This window comes from Chiloscyllium plagiosum, unplaced genomic scaffold (genome assembly GCF_037043375.1).
Source record: "Chiloscyllium plagiosum isolate Xiang-an unplaced genomic scaffold, Cpla_swu_hap1 HiC_scaffold_4, whole genome shotgun sequence".
Classification (NCBI taxonomy): domain Eukaryota; kingdom Metazoa; phylum Chordata; class Chondrichthyes; order Orectolobiformes; family Hemiscylliidae; genus Chiloscyllium; species Chiloscyllium plagiosum.
This window is the reverse complement of record NW_028270142.1, coordinates 148,090,031-148,110,860: the sequence shown is the minus strand read 5'-3', so window position 1 is coordinate 148,110,860 and position 20,830 is coordinate 148,090,031. Positions and strand designations below refer to the sequence as shown.

Sequence of the window (20,830 nt, the reverse complement as noted above, 5' to 3'; positions counted from 1 at the left end):
TCTTATTTCTAATCCTCAATGTTCTGATGCTCAGTTAGTGCAGACTTCCTATCAGGGGGAACCAAGTTGATGATGTGACTCATGAATGTCTCAATCCGAGGAGCACACTGTATTCAGGTATGACCAGACCCTTACAGCAAACAAGTCAAGGAAACAGGAAGTTAAGGAGCGCATTAGATTGAAAGAAAAAACGTATCAGGAGGTAAACGTCTGTGATAGTCTGAAGACTGGGATGAATTTAGAATCTAGGAAATAAGGCCTAAAAAGATCATGACAGATCATACTCTCGATGAGTATGAGGCAAACTAATGGGGTTCAAGGCAGATAAATGGCTCCAGCCCGAAACGTCAATTTTTCTGCACCTCGGATGCTGCCTGACTTGCTGTGTTTTTCCAGCAACACACTCTCAACTACAAGGCAGCTAAGTCCCCTGGCCCTGACTGCTTACACCAAGGATCGAAATGGAAGTAGCTACAGAGATGGTGGAAGCATTGGTTACAAGTCTCCAAAAACCCTTGGATTCTGGACAAGTATCAAAGTACGCATGCCAACGTGACATGCCTCTTCAGAAAGGGGGTGAGGGGAAAAAGCGAATTAGCCCAACATCTATTGTTGATGATTTATTCCAATAGTTTTTCAAGGAAGTAATGGCAGAATATTTGGAAAATCATAATTTAATCAAGCAGAGTCAGCATGGCTTCATGAAAGGAAAATCCTGTCTGACTGTAATGTATTAAAGTTTCTGAAAGGGTCTCAATCAGAGTGGATAGAGGAACACAGGAATAGGAGTATGCCGTTCAATCCTCAAGCCTGTTTCACCTTTCAATGAGAGCATGGCTGATCCGTGGCCAACTCCATAAACAGCCTTTGGGAGAGGAACCAGTAGATAGTTTGTATTTGGTCTTGCAAAAGGTGTTCAACAAGATACTTCACAAAAGGTTAAGTCAAAACGTAAGAGCTCATGGAGTTGGAAGTAGGATATTGGCATGGATAGAGAATTGGCTAATGAGCAGGAAACAACGATGGGCATAAGGGATTCTTTTTCAGGTTGGTGACCTATGCTCAGTAGGGTTCTGCAGAATCAGTACTGGGACCGCTACTGTTACAATATATATTAACGATTCTGGGGAGGGAAATGAATGCAGTCAAATTTGCAGATGACACAAAAATAGGTAGAAAGGCAAGTTATGAGAGGAACACAAATAGCTTAAAGACATATTGACGGATTAAGGAAGTGGACAAAAAGTTGGTAAATGGAGTATCATGTGGGAAAATGAGAAGTTATTCAGTTTGGAAAGGAGAACAGAATGTCAGAATGTAATTTAAACAAAGAAAAACTGCACAAAGTTGCAACACAAAGGGATTTAGGGGTACTTGTGTACAAAATACAGAAAGCTAGAACATGGGGGCAACAAATAATCAGGAAGGCTAATGGAATGTTGGCCCTTATTTCAAGAGGGTTGGAGTATAAAAGTAGGGAAGTCTTACTGTAACTGTACAAGGATGGAAATGTGTTGCTGGAAAAGCGCAGCAGGTCAGGCAGCATCTAGGGAACAGGAGAATCAACGTTTCGGGCATTAGCCCTTCTTCAGGAAAGAAGGGCTAATGCCCGAAACGTCGATTCTCCTGTTCCCTAGATGCTGCCTGACCTGCTGCGCTTTTCCAGCAACACATTTCCATCTCTGATCTCCAGCATCTGCAGACCTCACTTTCTCCTGTAACTGTACAAGGTACTGCTGAGACCACATCCAGAGTACTGTGAGCAGTTGTGGTCCCCAATATTATTTCATTGGAGACAGTTCAGAGAAGGTTCACTTGGACAATCCCTGGTATGGAGGAATTGTCTTAGGAGCAAAGGTGAAACAGTTTGGGACTCTATTCACTGGGGTTTAGAAGAATAGAGGTGATATCACTGAAATATACAGGATTCTTAATGGGTTTGACAGGGAAATACTGAGAGGATGCTTCCCCTCATGGGAGAGTAAAGGACCAGAGGGCATAGTCTCAGAATTAAAAGGTGCCAATTTAAAACTGAGATGAGGAGCAATTTCCTCTCCCAGAAGGTTCAGTGCCTTTGGAAATCTTTGGAACTCCCTGCCACTTTCCTGCATGATTGTCAAATTCCTTAACGTCATTAGCCTCCAGAAACCGGTTGATTTTTGTCTTGAACTTGTTTAATGGTTGTCCTTCCACAGCATTCTGGGGAGAAGAATTCCAACAAAATTTAGATTAGATTAGATTAGATTACTTAGTGTGGAAACAGGCCCTTCGGCCCAACAGGTCCACACTGACCCGCCGAAGCGTAGCCCACCCAGACCCATTCCCCTACATTTACCCCTTCATCTAACACTACGGGCAATTTAGCATGGCCAATTCACCTAACCTACACATTTTTGGACTGTGGGAAGAAACCGGAACACCCGGAGGAAACCCACGCAGACACGGGGAGAATGTGCAAACTCCACACAGAGTCGCCTGAGGCGGGAATTGAACCCGGGTCTCTGGCGCTGTGAGGCAGCAGTGCTAACCACTGTGCCACCGTGCCACCTTCTGAGTGAGAAATTTCTTTGTCTGCTCAGTCCTAAATGGCCTACCCTTTTTCCTGGGTCACGAATGTCCTCAGGAAAGGAAGTACTGCTCCCACCTGGTCTGGCGGACACATGGCTCCAATGTCACACATTGTGTCATGGTTGATACTGAATGCCCTGAGGGTTTCCAGCAGCCCTCAGGAATTGAGGTAGATGGCAATTTTTGCTTTGTTCCCATCCTGAGGATGAAATAAAGTCAAAATTTATTGCCCATCTAATTGGCCTTGAGAAAGTACGATGAGCTGCCTCCTCGAACTGTTGCAGTTTATCTGAAGGAGGGACATGTACAATTCTGTTAGGGAGCAAATTCCAAGATTTTGATCCAATGACAGCAAAGAAACAGCAATACATTTTCAAGTTGTTTTTTATTCACTTATGGGACATAGGTATTGCTGACTAGGTAGCACTTATCGCCTTTCCCTAATTGCCCCTCAAGATGGAGGATAGATAATTAGATTAGATTCCCTACAATGTGGAAACAGGCTCTTCGGCCCAGCAAATCCACACCAACCCTCCAAAGACTAACCCACCCAGACCAATTTCCCTCTGACTAATGCACCTAACACAGTGGTGCAATTTAGCTTGGCCAATTCACCTGGTCTGCACATTTTTGGACTGTGGGAGGAAACCGGAGCACCCAGAGGAAACCCACGGAGACACAGGGAGAATGTGCAAACTCCACACAGACACTTGCCTGAGGCTGGAATCGAACCTGGATCCCTGGTGCTGTGAGGCAGCAGTGCTAACCACTGAGCCACCATGCTGCCCATGTTGTTCCCTTGTTCAAGATGGGGAGTAGAGACAACCTTGGTAATTATAGACCAGTGAGCCTTACTTTGGTTGTGGGCAAACTTTTTTCATAGCTGGAAAAAGTTATGAGATAGGATTTATCATCTAGAAAGAAATAAGTAGATTAGGGATAGTCAACACAGTTTTGTAAAAGGTAGGTCATGTTCATAAATCTTATTGAGTTCTTTCAGAAACTGACCAAACAGGTGGATGAGGGTAAAGCAGTTGATGTGGTGTATATGGATTTCAGTAAGGTGTTTGATAAGGTTCCCCATGTAGGCTATTGCACATGGGATTGAGGGTGATTTAGTGGTTTGGATCAGACGTTGGCTAGCTGAAAGACGACAAAGGGTGGTGGTTGATAGAAAATGTTCATTCTGGAGTTCAGTTACTACTGGTGTACCGCAAGAATCTGTTTTGGGTCCAATGCTGCTTGGCTGAGAGTGTTGGAGGATGGGTTAGTAAATTTGCAGATGACACAAAAGTCAGTAGAGTTGTGGATAGTGCTGAAGGATGTTATAGGTTAGAGAGAGACATAGATAACCTGCAGAGCTGGGCTGAGAGGTGGCAAATGAAGTTTAATATGGAAAAGTGTGAGGTAATTCACTTTGGAAGGAGTAACAGGAATGCAGAGTCAGATTCTTGGTAGTGTGGATGAACAGAGAGATCTGTGTTCACATTCATAGATCCCTGAAAGTTGCCACCCAGGTTGATAGGATTGTTAAGAAGGCATACAGCGTGTTAGCTTTTATTGGTAGAGGTATTGAGTTTCGGAACCACGAGGACATGTTGCAGCTGTACAAAACTCTGGTGCGGCCGCACATGTGAGTATTGTGTACAATTCTGGTCACCGCATTGTAGGAAGGATGTGGAAGCTTTGTAAAGGGTTCAGAGGAGATTTACTAGGATGTTGCTTGGTATGGAGGTATGGTCTTATAAGGAAAGGCTGAGGGACTTGAGGCTCTTTTCATTGGAGAGAAGGTTGAGAGGTGACGTAATGGAGCCATATAAGATAATCAGAGGGTTAGATAGTGAGGATAGTGAGAGCCTTTTTCCTCAGATGGTGAAGGCTAGCACAAGGGAACATAGCTTTAAATTGAGAGGTGATACATATAGGACAGATGTCAGAGGCAGTTTCTTTATTCAGAGTAGTAGGGGCATGGAACGCACTGCCTGAAACAGTAGTAGACTCTCCAACTTTGAGGGCATTTAAATGGTCATTGGATAGACACTTGGGATGAAAATGGAATAGTGTAGGTTAGACAGACTTCAGTTTGGTTTCACAGGTCAGCACCAATTTGAGGGCAGAAGGGCCTGTACTACACCGTAACGTTCGATTTTCTATGGTTGTGGTGAGCTGCCTCCTTGAATAGCTGAGTTCACTTGCTGTGGGTAGACCCACAATGCTCTGAGGGAGGGAATTCCAGGATTTTGACCCAGCAACATTGATTTAAGAAGGTAAAGTTCCAAGTCAAATGGTGAGTGGCTGGGAGGGGAACTCGCAGGTGGTGGTGTTCCCAAGAATCTGCTGTCATAGAACATTACAGTGCAGTACAGGCCCCGCGGCCCTCGATGTTGCGCCAACCTGTGGAACCAATCTGAAGCCCATCTAACCTACACCATTCCATTCTCGTCCATATGTCTATCCAATGACAATTTAAATGCCCTCAAAGTTGGTGAGTCTACTACTGTTGTAGGCAGGCCGTTCTGCACCCATACTAATCTTGGAGTAAAGAAACTACCTCTGACATCTGTCCTATATTTATCACCCCTCAATTTAAAGCTATGTCCCCTTGTGCTAGCCATTGCCACCCGAGGAAAAAAAGCTCTCACTGTCTAACCTATTTAACCCTCTGAATATCTTATATGTCTCACTTACGTTGCCTCTCAACCTTCTGCTCTCTAAAGAAAACATCCTCAAGTCCCTCAGCCTTTCCTCATTAGACCTTCCCTCCATACCAGGCAACATCCTAGCAAATCTCCTCTGAACCCTTTCCAAAGCTTCCACATCCTTCCTATAATGTGGCGACCAGAACTGTATGCAATACTCCAAATGTGGTCACGCCACACTTTTGTAAGCTGCAGCATAATCTCATTGTTCCGAATCTCAATCCCTCTAGCAATAAAAGCTAACAGACCGTATGCTTTCTTAACAACCTGATCAACTTGGGTGGCAATTGTCAAGGATCTATATACATGGACACCGAGATCTCTCTCTGCTCATCTATACTACCAAGAATTTTACCAGTACTCTGCATTCCTGTTGCTCCTCCCAGAGTGAATCACCTCACACGTTTGCGCATTAACCTCTAGTTGCCATCTCTCAGCCCAGCTCTGCAGCTTATTTATGTTTCTCTGTAACCTACAACATTCTTCATTACTATCCACAACTCTACTGACCTTAGTGTCATCCACAAATTTACTAACTCATCCTTCTATGCCCTCATCCAGGTCATTTGTGTAAATGACAAACAACAGTGGACCCAAAGCAGATCCTTGTTGTACTCCATTAGTAACTGAACTCCAGGATGAAAATTTACCATCAACCACCACCCTCTGTCTTCTTTCAGCTAGCCAATTTCTGATCCGAACCACTAAATCACCCTCAATCCCATGCCTTCATATTTTGTACAATAGCCTACGTGGGGAACCTTATCAAATGCCTTACTGAAATCCATATACACCACATCAACTGCTTTACCTTCATCCACCTGTTTGGTCACCTTCTGAAAGAACTCAATAACGTTTGTGAGGCACGACCTACCCTTCACAAAACCATGTTGACTATTCCTAATCTACTTATTCCTTTCTAGATGATTATAAATCCTATCTCTTATAAATCTTTTCCAACACTTTACCCACAACCGAAGTAAGGGTCACAGGTCTATAATTTCAAGGTTGTCTCTACTCTCCTTCTTGAACAAAGGAACAACATTTGCTATCCTCCAGTCTTCTGGCAGTATTCCTGTAGACAATGATGACATAAAGATCAAAGCCAAAGGCTCAGCAATCTCCTCCCTGGCTTCACAGAGAATCCAAGGATAAATTCCATCCGGCCCAGGGGATTTATCTATTTTTACACATTCCAGAATTGCCAACACCACCTCCTAATGCACCTCAATCCCCTCTCGTCTAGTAGTCTGTATCTCAGTATTCTTCTCGACTAGATTGTCTTTTTCTAGTGTGAATAGTGATGAAAATGACTCATTTAGCACTTTCCCTATCTCCTATGACTCCACGAACAACTTCCCACTACTATGCTCGATTGGCCCTAATACTCTAGTCTTTTTTTTTATTCCTGATCGAGCTATAGAAAGCTTTAGGGTTCTCCTTGATTCTATCTGCCAAAGACCTCTCATGTCTCCTGGCTCTTTTTAGCTCTCTCTTGTCCTTCTGGATGGAAGTGGTTGTGGGATGGAATGTGCTGGCTCAGGATCTTTGGTGTATTTCTGCAGTACATCTTGTAGATAATACACACTGCTGCTAAGCATCAGTGGTGGCTGTGGTCAAGCAGCTGCTTTGCCCTGGATGATGTCAAGCTTCTTCAGTGTTGTTGGAGCTGCCACCAACCAGTGGGGAGTATTCTATCACATTCCTGACTTGTGCCTCGTAGATGGTGGCCCAGCTTTGAAGAGTCAAGAGGTGAATTACTCAACGTAGTATTCCTAGTCTCTGACTTGTTCTTATAGCCACTTTATGTGGCAAAATTAGTTGAGTTTCTGATCAATGGTAACCCCAAGTGTGTTGATAGTGAGGGATTCAGTGATGGTAACATCTGATGGTTAGATTATCTGCTACTGGAGGTGGTAATGGCTTGGCATTTGTGTGGCACAAACGTTACTTGCCACTTGTCAGCCCAAGCCTGCATACTGAAGATCTTGTTGCATTTGCACATGGACTACTTCAGTATCTGAGGAGTTGCGAATAGTGTAGAACATTGTGCAATTATTGGTAAACATCCCCACTTCTGACCTTACAACGGAAGGAAGGTCATTGATGAGGCTGCTGAATTCACTACCCTGAGGAACGTCTGCAGAGATGTCCTGGAGCTGAGATGACTGTCCCCCAATAATCACAACCATCTTCCTGTATTCCTAGTATGATTCCAATCAGTGGAGAGTTTATCCCAATACGGATTTATTGTAGTTTTGCCAGGGCTCCTTGATGCCATGCTTAGTCAAATGCAGCATTGATGTCAAGGGCTGTCACACTCATTTGGTGAGTGGCATGGATGAAAACCTGCAGGTGGTTGGATCCATCGTAGCTGTGGTTATGGTGAGAGCTATCATAGTAACCTTGGATAAATTGCTGTGGTAGACAGTAAAAGCTGGAGGCACAGTCAAAGGTGGTGATGAAAGCAGATTATTTTGGATGCTGCACAACAAGATAAACACTGAATAACCTTTGAGAATGAGGTGCCCAACCTTACACAAAATACTGAGTGCTCTTGCCTCCAAGCTTTAATTTCGGCTGTAACATTCTGCGAGGCATAGGCATATCTCTCCTAGATAGTAGGTAACTTCTATTTCAGAAACTGCATGAGTCAGAGCGAGAGAGCTTACTGTGCAGATTCTAGAAGTTTTATTACTAGCTTGGTGATCAATATTTGCTCACTTTGGCAGAAGAAGACTATGACATGTCTGAAGGAGAAGAAAGGTGATGATTCCTGCACTGGTGATGAGAGTAAAACAAGAAGTGAGTCATACACGATTACACTGCAATAAGATTAGTCAAAGTCTGTAGCCCTTACAGACACTGAACGCGTACATGGCCAGAATATCGACAGACTTCCGCAATCTGCTCCAACAGTCTGGCAATTTGAAAACAAATCAAACAATACACAGTTGGTAACTTGAAAAGCCCCTCAAGACAATTAGGAATGGACAACAAATACTAGTCTAGCCAGCAAAACCCACATTCCACAAAAAAAATTATAAAACCAATTTAAATAAATCTGGTAATTCACTGGCCTGCACCAGAAAAGGTGATCAAAAATCTGTTGCTGTGTTCTAAAAATCACTGCTGATGCCCTTCAGAGAAAGAAACTGACAATAGGAGCTGAACTGAAAACGGCATGGTAACTCAGTGGTCAGCACAGCGTCGGGGATCCGGGTTCAATTCCACACTCAGACTGCATCAAGTTTACACATTCTCCCAAAGTCTGCGAGGGTTTGCTCCAGGTGCTCTGGTTTCTTCCCACAGTTCAAAGATGATGGATTGGCTGTGCTAAAGTAACCAGGGAATTGCAGGGTTACAGGAGAGGATGCTTGTTGGAGGGTCAATGTGGATTCATTGGGCCAAATGACCTGCTTCCACTCCATAGGGATCCTGCACTGTGTGCTTGAAACTTAATGACCTCTGAGATATTCACACACAGACTGATTATTTGCTCACCCTGAACAAATTAAAGAAACAACCTCAGCCCAAGTTGAGTACACAGGGAGAAGCTGTTGTCACTGATAATAGGATCATGAACTAAAGATTTGAAGTAATAAGGCAAAGAAGTGAAAATAATCTGACAAAAATCTTTTTCATGCAGAGTGTGTTTGGGTCTGCTCGAGAGTGTGTTGGAGGCAGATTCAATTGAGGCTTTGACAAGGAAATTGGATGGTTTTTTTTTAATTCAAGCTGTTCAGATATACTCTGATACTTGTATGGCACAGATTGGACTTGAATCCAGACCTTCTGACCCAAAGATGGGAACATAGCCACTGCACCACAAGGCTATTTGAAATGGAAGAACAGACAAAGTTATGGAGAGAAGGCAGAAGAATGGCACCGAGCAGGAATTTTGTTTGGAAAGCCAGTGTGCACACTATGGGCCATCTTTCCTCTCATGAAGGGCTTTTACCCGAAGCATCGACTCTCCTGCTCCTCAGATACTGCCTAACTTGCTGTGCTTTTCCAGGACCATACTCTCGACTCTAGCAGTACTCGCTTTCGCCATCTTTTCTCTCAGATGGCTGTGAAAGTTTGCACAGTACTATCTTGAAGAGGATCAGTCATACTCTTATCCTTTAACACAAGGCTGCAAAGACAAGATCAATTAGTTTTGCATAAATTCAAAGCTATTTTGTCTCTGGTACAACACTTTAAATATAATCCACTGGCAAAACCGCACATTGAAACATCCTGATGGTGAAAGGGGTTACACAAATTTGGTCAGTCACATGCTTACATCATCATGGAACCAATTAACAACTGCCTCCCATTATTTTTTCATATCTTAATGTCACACTGACTAGTTACCAATAAAGCTCAGTCATAAACACTGAGTGAACCAGTGAGATGCTTCCTTTTTTTTGCTCTTATAGATGGAAAACAAAAAGGCCTGAAGAGCCAGTCCATTGGTCTCATGGTAATGCCAGGTTACACCAGGAAGCTCAGCAAGTCTCAGCTCAACAATCGAGTCCAGCACTCAGTACATTGTCAACATCCTCTGCATAACTTAAAAATAGTTTCCTCAATACCATTAACATTGCCCAAGTGAAGGGGATGAAGTGACTGACCCAAAGCCAAAACGTTAACGGATTGTCAGGTGCAAACTTGGGCACTATGCATCATCAAATTGGTCATTATTCAGACTTTGCCCACTCAGCTGCATGTTGAAGATCGTGTGACATTTTTGAAGATTTCCTCCCAGTTTTCAGCCAACATTCTCCTTTCAGTCAACACCAGTTCATATGCATTGAGGGTCATAGTATTTATGTGTCCAACTATATGTGTCTACACAACAACAAATTCAATTCTAGCAAGCAGGGAGCAGAGCTGGTCTAAAAGGAAAGGAGAAATGCAGTGGCATGCAAGAGATGATGGCTAACAGCCAACAGGAAGGTGTGGAGGTTAGAGAGAGAGAGACAGAGCGAGACAGGGTGAGAACAAGAGAATGACCAGTAACAAGGGGAGAAAAGCAGAAGCCAACAGCATCAGTGGACCAGCAGAGGAAGGAGCAGTGAGCTGAGTGTATTTGTAGGGGGACTAGCAGCTAGAGAATGGGAGGGGATTGCTGCAGGATGCTGTGGTTGTGGAGGCAGGGGAGCAGAGCAAAGGGAAAAGGAATGAGAGAGAACAACAATCTTGAGTTAACTCATTTGTTGTAAAACAGTTAAGACCACAATAGCCTCAGAATGACTGGACTATTGGACAGAAGAGCCAGGTTCCTGCTGCCAGTAATCCATAACCATCCCACACTCTGATAGGCCATAAGAACCAGAACTTCAACACTGGAGGACCACTCAGCCCATCAAATGGATACCAGCTCCTTGCTGAACCAAAGCAAATGAAGCCTATAACCTGGACTATCAATCCCTTGTCCTGAAAAAATTGCAAATAAATCACCTTTCCTTAAAGGAAAATCATTCTTTCCCCCTCATAGAATTTCGTAGTCCAGTAACAGTGAAGCAATTTCTTCTCACTCACTCCTTTCTTAAACTGATGTCCCCTCATCACTAACTCCCTAACCACAGGGGAGAGTGAATAAACAAACACCATGTCAAAACCAGTTGTACTTAAACACTCTCCAAAATGTCCACGCATTTCCTCTCAACTCATGAGAATGATCTCAGTATCTCATGTTTCAGTCTAACACCATGGGAACATGCAAAGGGAGACAGCAATTGTTAAAACCCAAGTCAAAAAACAAATACCTGAGACATCCAGTCCACAAGAGGTTTACTCTTTACCAAATTGGTAAATAAATCCAGTCATGAACATGAGGAAAGATTCTGGTTGATCTTAAGAAATTTAGTCACACAGAACAGCTTTGTATATAGGCAAGTGAAATCAAAATCTTCCAGAAAGCAGAATGAGTGCCGTCATTCCCTGTCTTAGGGCAACAAGCCTGTGTCGACAATTCAGCTCACAGGCTGATGATTCAGAGGTTGTGACTAATACTCACCACACACGTACAAACACACACACACACACACACACACAGAGAAAAAGCTCAACACAGATACAAACAGATCAACAGAGACCAACCTTGACAGACATACACATAGATTAACACAAACAGTACCACATACCTGTACTCAGACACAGCTCTACAGAGGCCCACAGACAAATCAACACGGGCCCCCACTGACACAGATAAATATCTGGTCACTACAGAGACAGCAACGAATAAAGTCAGATGCAGAATTGCTCCTAATCTCTAAGTTTTGCTAAAAGGAATTGTTACAAGAAAAAAAATCATCACACCAGGAAGTGATAAAGAAAAAGCTCTCACTTTTATATTGATCCATTCAGCATGTCACAAAGGATTTCACAGCCAATGAATTACTTCTCATCATTTTGTCATTTTAGTCATTCGGGATGTGGGCTTCCTGGTAAGGCCAACGAATATATCTCTCATCCCTAATTATACTGAAGAAAGTGTCGGTGAGCTGCTGTGGCCGGAAACACTGCAGTCAATTTGTGCCCAGTGAACTCCCACAAAGAGCAATATGAAAATAACCAGATGATTTGTTTTAGTGGTTTTGGTCAGAGGGTAAATGATACTCAGGTCATTGGGAAGAACCTATCTACTCTTAATCAAATCATACAGTTATAAGAGGAGCTATTCAGCACATTTCGCCTGTACCCATTCTCTGAAATAGCAATCCAGTTAGACTGACCCCTCTGCATTTTCCCCTTCAGAGTCTGACAAGTCTTTCTTCATTTATCCAATTGCCTTTTGAAATTTACTCTTGGACCTATTTCCACTGCCCAATCAAACAGTAGATTTTAAACCATACCTCATCCTATCAAATTGGTTTTCTTCATGTTCCATCCAGTTATTTTGCCAAATATCTTCAATCCATCCATGTGAATTCTCGTGGCAGGAGACTTGATAAACAGTTATCAAAATAATCAAAAGCCTTCATAATAGAGAGCACCTCATTCAAATCTCCATAATCTTCTCCATGTACAATTCTAGCTTCTTCTCCACCGAATCAAAATCCCTTGGGGGTGGGGGAGGAAGTTCAGCGGAGGTTATTAAAGTTTCCAGAACAAGTAACAGGACAGAATATGGAAAGGGTCAGGAATTAACTTCAGCCACAGATGAGGGGGCAGCAACGAGAAGGGGGACAGTCAGCACAGAAATGAGGGTGTTGTACATAAATGCTCACAGTACACAATACAAGGTAAGTGAGCTTGAAGAGCAGATTGAAATTGGTAGGTATGTTGTGTGGTATCACAGAGACGTGGCTGCAAGGCGATCAGAGCTGGGAATTAAATATCCAAGGGCACACACTCTATCAAAAGGGCAGGCAGATAGGAAGAGGGGGTGGGGATGCCTTGTTAGTAAGACATGAAACTGAATCAATATCAAAAGTGAAATAGAAGGATGAGGAGACACCTACAGAATAATAAGATAGAGTGAATATGATAAAGATGCTTCCACTAGTATGAAAGATTAGGACCCAAGGTCACAGTCTCAGAGTGAAAGGACTGCCCTTTAGAACGGAGATGAGGAGGAAGTTCTTTAGCCAGAGTGTGATGAAAGCTGTGGAACTCACTACCACAGGTCAAGTCATTGTATATCTTTAACACAGCGATAGATAGGTTCTTCATTTGTAAGGGGATCAAGGGTAATGGGGAGAAGGCAGGAGAATGAGAGTGAGAAACATATCAACCATGATCGAATGGTAGAGCAGACCCGATGGGCTGAATGGCCCAATTAAGAATGGCCTTATGGACTCAGACACTGCAAGTAGACTCCTTCCATTTCTGCAAGGTACAAAGGTTGGGAACAAGAAGATACCAAACAGTCGGGGCAAAAACACAGACCATAAGTGATGACGTTTTCAATTTGCAACTGTTCGAAATGTGACCACCAAAATGTAGACAGTACTTTGTATTGTTGCAGATAAGACTAAGCAGCTTTGATGGATGGCCTATTTTCCCCAAAATCCTGTGGAGTTCTGCTCTGCCCACTTGGAGAATGGCTTAATGAGATCGATGAAAAGGTAAAGAGCTATGACTTATTCCCAGCATTCTTCTTGAGAACGGCCAATGAAGATCGTATCACAGCAAATCTGCCACCATGGAAACCACTTTCTGTTTCTGGTTGCACTCAGTCTGCAAGTAGATGCCATCTTTCAAGTGTGACTCTCATAAAATGCTTCCCGGCTCCACTACTAAGCGACATGGTCTTGTGTCTGCTGCACTCTCCACTGTCGTTCCCTCAATTGCACCTTCCAAAATCATGACCACATCATCTAGAAGGACAAGCAGATATATCGGAACACCAACCCCTTACAAGTTGCCCTCTCAGCCACTCATCATCCTGACTTGGAAATAAATCACTGTTCCCTCAGTGCTGCTGGGTCAAAATCTTGGGACTCCCATCCTAACAGCACTCAGTCTCCCCACAGCAAATGAACTGCAGCAGTTGAAGGCAGCAGCTCACCACCACCTTCTCAAGGACAATAACAAATAGGCAATAAGTGCTGGCCCAGCCAACAATGCTCACAATAAAGGAAACACTTTAAATTAAAAATTGCTCATCACACTTCAAAGTGTTTAGCCCCTTCTCATGAAACTGAGTTCTTATTTTTCACATTGTCCAGCCAGTGGCAATCAACGTCTCAGTACCTCTCCTATCCAGCCCCCCAGAATCCCATATATTCCAATAAGACACAACTCACATTCTTTTAAACTGCAGAGATGGTAGGTCTAATGTAGTCAACCTCTCAACAGGGAGAAATCTAGTAATATCCACTATACTGCGTATAATGCAAGCATGTTGCTCTTTAAAATGGAGGACAAAATGTCAGAGTTTTCCAGCGTGGTATCATAAAAGGCCTGAACAATTGTGGCAAGATTTTGCTTTCTTCTCCTCCAACCCTCTTTCAATTAAGGCCTACATGCTATTTGACTCTGCTATAACTTTTTTAATCCTGAAGTCCATTACTATCCTCATTGTTGTTTATTACATTTCAGAGATCCAAATCATCAGCAAATTTGGAAACATGCTGTACATCAAACCCAGATCATAAACATATATTAAAGAGAATTACATTGAACTGACTCCTGGGGAAAAACCAATGTGCAATCAGTTCTGCTATAAGCCGGTAGTTCCTTTCTTGTGCAATCCCGTGTTATATAAAACAAATCACATAATAGCAGCACCACTTAAACTAATGCAGCCTGTATCGCGTTAAAACCAATACGTGCCTTAAACGTTCACGCTTTAGAAACCATGTCCCCAATTCATCAATCATGTTACAGCAAATTTGCATTAACGAAACGTGCGCTATAGCAGAACGACCTGCATATTTTGTTCAAATCTGTACACAACTAGTCTCTTTTTTGTGCTATGTAGCTAATTTCTTGTCCATACAACAATAGCCCCTTCATTGTGATGGACTTCAATTTTTCTTGTTCATGGCATATCGACATCACAAGCATTAATTACCCATCCCTAATTATTCTGATTTTGCAAGACTATTAAGTGGTATTTTGAAAGTCAATATTTACAAAATTAATCCTCCTTAGTTTCTTATTTCATCAAGTTAGTCAAATACAATATGCCTTTCAGAAATCATGGTGACTTTCATTTATTATTAACCCATACTTTGGCAAGTGCTGAGTAATTTGATCGTAGATTATTATCTTCGAAGTTTTCCCTCATTATGACCTTAGGCTGATTGGTCTGTCCCTGCCAGAATTAACCCTCTCATTTTGGTCCTCTGGCACAATTCCTTTTCCAGGAAAGATTGGAAAGTTGTAGCCAAAACCTGCAACACTTTCACTTTTCTTTCTCCAGCAACTGTGGCTGCCCTTTTTAAATTCAGGATTGCCGACTTTTAAACTTCTTCCTCTATTATGTTAAGGGCACAATCTGAAAAAAGATTTGTTGCTGTTTATTTTCCTTTGATCAAACTTCTCTACTGCTTCTTCCTTCACTGTGACATGGTGATCTCTGTCTTGAGTGAAGACAGATGCAAAGAATTTATTCAGTAGCTCAGCGATATTTCCACAAGATCATCTTTTTTAGTCCTCACTGCATCTCACCCTTCCCTTCAATTACTCCTTTATGACTTCTGCGTTGATATACATCTTTAGTTTCTTTTTTCTACTAAATGTACTCGCTCAGACTGTTTGTTCCTGTTATTTCCTTTCTCACTACTTTTGCCTCTGTATTCAGCTTGGTTCCTACTAAATTTTCAGCCAGCCACTTATCACAATCTTTTGTCAGCTGTTTCACATTCATATTTATACTTTTTAACCATTCTGGGCATTCGGGCTTTGGATAGCCTTCCTCCTACTCCTTGTGGCACTGTGTACCAAACCATCACCTTCTTTTTGGAAATTCATTTGCTACATAACATGCAACATTTGAGTTCAATCTGGCCTGATCAAATTCCTTTTCAATTCCTCCTGCATCTGAATGCTTCTCATTTGATTTGTGCTTGTTCTTTGAAATAACTATAAGGGAGAGTGGAGGTACTATAGAATTTAGCAGCCTTAAAAGTGGATAAATCCACAAGCTTGAATGAGAGGTCTCCCAGGCATTTGAAGGAGGCAAGGGAGGATATATCACGTGCCCTGGCAGTAATTTTCAAATCCTCTCTCGCCACAGGTGGGGCACCTGAGAACTGCCAACATTGTTCCAGTATTTCAAAGGCATGAGAGAGAGACCAGGAAATTAAGAGCCAGTCAGTCTAAACTCAGTGATGGGGAAGTTATGAGAAAGAATTTTGAGGGACATAAATAATCCGCACTTGGATGGACACACATTGATCAGGAATAATTAGCATAGATTTGTTTAAGGACAGGTACTTGACAAATTTGCTGCAATGTTTTGAGAAGGGAAACAGGAATGTTGATGTGGGCTATGCATTTGATGTGGTCTAGACAGATTTTAGCAAAGTTTTGTTTCTGTCCTCATGGCAGAATAGTCAAAGAATTAAGAGTTCATGGGATCAAAGGGAAAGTGGCACGTTGGATCCAAAATTAGCTGAAAAGCAGGAAGCAGAGGGTGACAGGAGAGGTATACCCCTGTGACGATAGTCTGGTTGCCGTCGGTTCCATAGGACTCAGCGCTGGGACCTGTGTTGCGAGTGGTGTATATTAATGATATGGACTGAAATGCAGAGGATAGAGTCATAGAGATGTACATCTTGGAAACAGACCCCTTCAGTCCAATACGTCCATGCCGACCTGATATCCCAATCCAATCTGGTCCCACCTGCCAGCACTCGGCCCATGTCTCTCCAAACCCTTCCTATTCATATACCCATCCAAATGCCTCTTAAATGTTGCAATTGTACCAACCACCACCACTTCCTCTGGCAGCTCATTCCATACACGTACCGCCCTCAGTGTGAAAAAGTTGCCCTTTAGATCTCTTTTATGTCTTTCCCCTCTCACACTAAACCTATGTCCTCTAGTTCTGGACTCCCCCACCCCAGGGAAAAGACTTTGCCTATTTATCCATCCATGCCCCTCATAATTTTGTAAACCTCTATAAGGTCACCCCTCAGCCTCAGGGAAAACAGCCCCAGCCTGTTCAGCCTCTCCCTATAGCTCAAATCCTCCAACCCTGGCAATATCCTTGTAAATCTTTTCTGAACCCTTTCAAGTTTCACAACATCTTTCCGATAGGAAGGAGACCAGAATTGCATGCAATATTCCAACAGTGGCCTAACCAATGTCCTGTACAGCCGAAACATGACCTCCCAACTCCTGTACTCAATACTCTGACCAATAAAGGAAAGCATACCAAATGCCTTCTTCACTATCCTATCTACCTGCGACTCCACTTTCAACGAGCTATGAACCTGTATTCCAAGGTCTCTTTGTTCAGCAACACTCTCTAGGTCCTTACCATTAAGTATATAAGTCCTGCTAAGATTTGCTTTCCCTTGCATTTATCTGAATTAAACTCCATCTGCCACTTCTCAACCAGATCCTGTTGTCATCTGAGGTAACCCTCTTCGCTGTCCACTACACCTCCAATTTTGGAGTTATCTGCAAATTTACTAACTGTACCTCTTATGCTCACATCCAAATCATTTATGTAAATGACAAAAAGTAGAGGATCCAGCACCGATTCTTGTGACACTCCAGTCTGAAAAACAGCCCTCCACCACCACTCTCTGTCTTCTACCTTTGAGCCAGTTCTGTATCCAAATGGCTAGTTCTGCGTGAGATCTGTATTCCGTGAGATCTAACCTTGCTAATCAGTCTCCCATGGGGAACCTTGTCGAACGCCTTACTGAAGTCCAAATGGATCACATCTACTGCTCTGCTCTTGTCAATCCTCTTTGTTACTTCCTCAAAAAACTCAATCAAGTTTGTGAGACATGATTTCTCCCACGCACAAAGCCATGTTGACTATCCATAATCAGTCCTTGCCTTTCCAAATACACGTACATTCTGTCCCTCAGGATTCGCTCCAACAACTTGCCCACCTCCGAGGTCAGGCTCACTGGACTATAGTTCCCACCCTTCTTAAACAGGATCAAGAAGTTTGTGGAACAGAATAATTGGAAGGCTGGCATACAGCGAGGATACTGTAAAGTGCTGGGGGATATCAATGAACTGGTTGGGGTGGACAGGGCCGTGGCAGATGGAAGTCAACCTCAAAAAGTGAGAGACAATACATTTGGGAGGGTGAACAAGGCATGGCATTATACTGTGAATGGCAGGAGCCTGGAAAGTGCTGAAGGTCAGAGGGAGCGTTGCGTGCATATGCATAGATCGCCGAAGGTAACATGGTAGATAGATAAGGTGGTTAACAGAGGATATGGGATACTTGTCTTTATCACTTCAAGTGCAGAATACAAAAGTAGGGAGATTATACTGAACAGCATTACATGCTAGTTGAGCATAACCAGAAAACTCCAGTTCTGGTCAACACATTATAAGGAGGATGATTGAACAGAGAAGATTTATCAGGATGCAGCCTGGGCTGGAAGCCTGAGCTATGAAGAAAATTTGGATAGGCTGGAGCTGTTTTCAAGTTATGAAAGTTGATAGGGGTCTTAGAGAAGTGAAAAAGATTATAAGAGGCACAGCTTGGTTTGAGAGTAAGATACTTTTCCATTAATGAAGGGAATAACAAGGGAGCATAGACTTATGCTAAGAGGTAGAAGGCAAAGGGAAGAGTTGAGGAGAAATATTTTCACCCAGAGGGCAATGGAAGTCTGAAACACACTGCCTGAGAGTCAGAACATGCTGTAACATTGCAATAGGTTTTAAAATATTCAACTGCTTTGTCGGAGTCTCTAGGGCTATGGACAAGATCTGAAAAATGCAATTAGTGCTGTCAGACCTTTGTTAACATGGACACAGTGGGCCAAATGATGACTTCCTGTACTGTAAACGGCTGAGTCACAAAAACCCAATTACAGTGTGATTACTGTTGCCCAAACATTCCCCCACTAAAACCTGCTCCATTTCATTCTCCCAGAATTAGTTTGCGTTGCTTCTTTCTTCAATGGGCTGGAAACAATGATCAAGAACTGCAGTCTCCAGAATGTTATTGTCTCACTTCCATCATTTGTCACATCTGTTCTAACAACGCCACCTTCCATACTTGTGTTTCCAATGTTTTCTGTACATCTCAACTATGTATCCTTCCCCACCCTCATTGCAGGTGTATCAGATTGCGCAGGGAGCTTTCAAATCTGCATGTTCGGTTCAAGTCCCACCTACTCCAGAGGTGTGGAATAATGTCTCTGAATAGGGCGATTTGAAAATATATTAATTTTTTTAATGCGGTTTCAGCAGCAGTTCAGAACCATCTCTCAGAAATAGTTCAAAAACAAACCTTAATTTTGATTCCACCCTGATAGCCTTCTCCTAACCTCATTTACCATTCAACAACTGTCATCTGCATGAACATAGGATCTCTTTTAGACTTCTCAGAACCAATTCTCAGGTACTGACCTCATTAATAGCCAACTACTGCTATCTGTTTAAAAATACAATGCTCCTCCAGGGTAAACCATGTCTTTTAGAACTTTTTAAATCAAGGCTCAACCTGCTAGATGCCTCCAGGCCTGGCCTCACAAACAAAGCTTGTGTGGTTTATTATTTTCCTTTTAACACAAGCTGTCCAAACATCTGCCATTTCCAGCTCACAATTCAAAATTTATAAAAGAGCAAAAATAATGCAAAATCAGCAAAGGTTCTAACACCTCCATTCTCCCCTATTTCCTTATTTTCAATCTGCAACTGGAGGAGTAATTTTCCCCTAATTACACATCTCACCTTTATTCAAACTGATCCATGCTAACCATTGTGCTCACTCAGCTCGTTCCAATTGCCCACATTTAGTCCATATCCCTCTAAACCCTTCCTATTCATGTAAGGTATCAATTTTTTTTTTAAAAGTTGCCATCGTACCTGCCTGAATCACTTTCTCTGGCAGCCCAATCCATACACACAACACTCTCTGTGTGAAGACGTTGTCCCTCGTAAATATTTCCCCTCTCACCTCAAACCTATGCCTTCAAGTTTACAATTCCCCATCCCTGGGAAAAAGACTATTTGTATTCATCTTATCTATGCCCCTCATGATTTTATACATCTCAAAAAGGTCACCCTTCATTCTCCTATGTCCCAAGGAGTAAAGTTCTACACTGGCCAACCACTCCCCATAATCCAGGCCTACTAGTCCTGGCAACGTCCTCGTAAATCTTCTTTGCACTCTTTCCAGTTTAATTATGTCTTTCCTATAAAAGGGTGACCAAAACTGTACACAATGCTCCAAGTGCAGCCTCACCAACAACTTATATAATTGTAACATTGTCCCAACTCTAATACTCAATATCTCGACCTTGCATGTCCTCAATGCAAATTTAATGTTGTCATTTATCTCAAGAGGGTTGGAATGTAAAAGTAGTGATGTGCTACTGAGACCTTATAAAGCTCTGGTTAGGCCCCATTTAGGACACTGTGTCCAGTTTTGGGCCCCACACCTCAGGAAGGACATACTGGCACTGGAGCGTGTCCAGCGAAGATTCACATGGATAATCCCTGGAATGGAAGGCCTAACAATGAACGGCTGAGGATCCTGGGATTGTATTCGTTAGAGTTTAGAAGATTGAGGGGAGATCTAATAGAAAATTACAAGATAATTCATGGCTTAGAAAAGGTGGATGCTGGGAATTTGTGTTAGGCGGGGAGACTAGGACCCGTGGGCACAGCCTTAGGATTAGAGGGGGTCAATTTAGAACGGAAATGAGGAGACATTTCTTAGCAAGAGAGTGGTGGGCCTCTGGAAATCATTGCCACGGAGCGCAGTGGAGGCCAGGATGTTAAATGCTTTCAAGGCAGAGATTAATAAATTCTTAACCTCGCAAAGAATTAAAGAATACAGGGAGAGTGTGGGTAAGTGACATTGAAATGCCCATCAGCCATGATTGAATGGAAGAGTGGACTCGATGGGCCGAATGGCCTTACTTCCACTCATATTTCTTCTGGTCTTATGGACCAATGAAGGTTAGCATGCTAAA

At 42.7% G+C, this 20,830-nt stretch overlaps 1 protein-coding gene across 7 annotated transcripts in view; it reads right to left on the bottom strand.

Moving 5' to 3' along the window:
• Positions 1 to 20,830, bottom strand: part of LOC122548789 (anion exchange protein 2-like) — a 229,234-nt gene that overhangs the window by 174,719 nt on the left and 33,685 nt on the right. Inside the window, exon 1 of one of the 7 annotated variants that reach the window (XM_087986773.1) lies at positions 11,402 to 11,530. The exons of 5 other annotated variants lie outside the window; for them this stretch is intronic. The gene's annotated coding sequence lies outside the window, so the exon portion shown is untranslated. Of the gene's footprint in view, positions 1 to 11,023; positions 11,152 to 11,401; positions 11,531 to 20,830 lie in introns of those variants that run through there. One more of the 7 variants, XM_087986775.1, reaches the window with a different exon arrangement.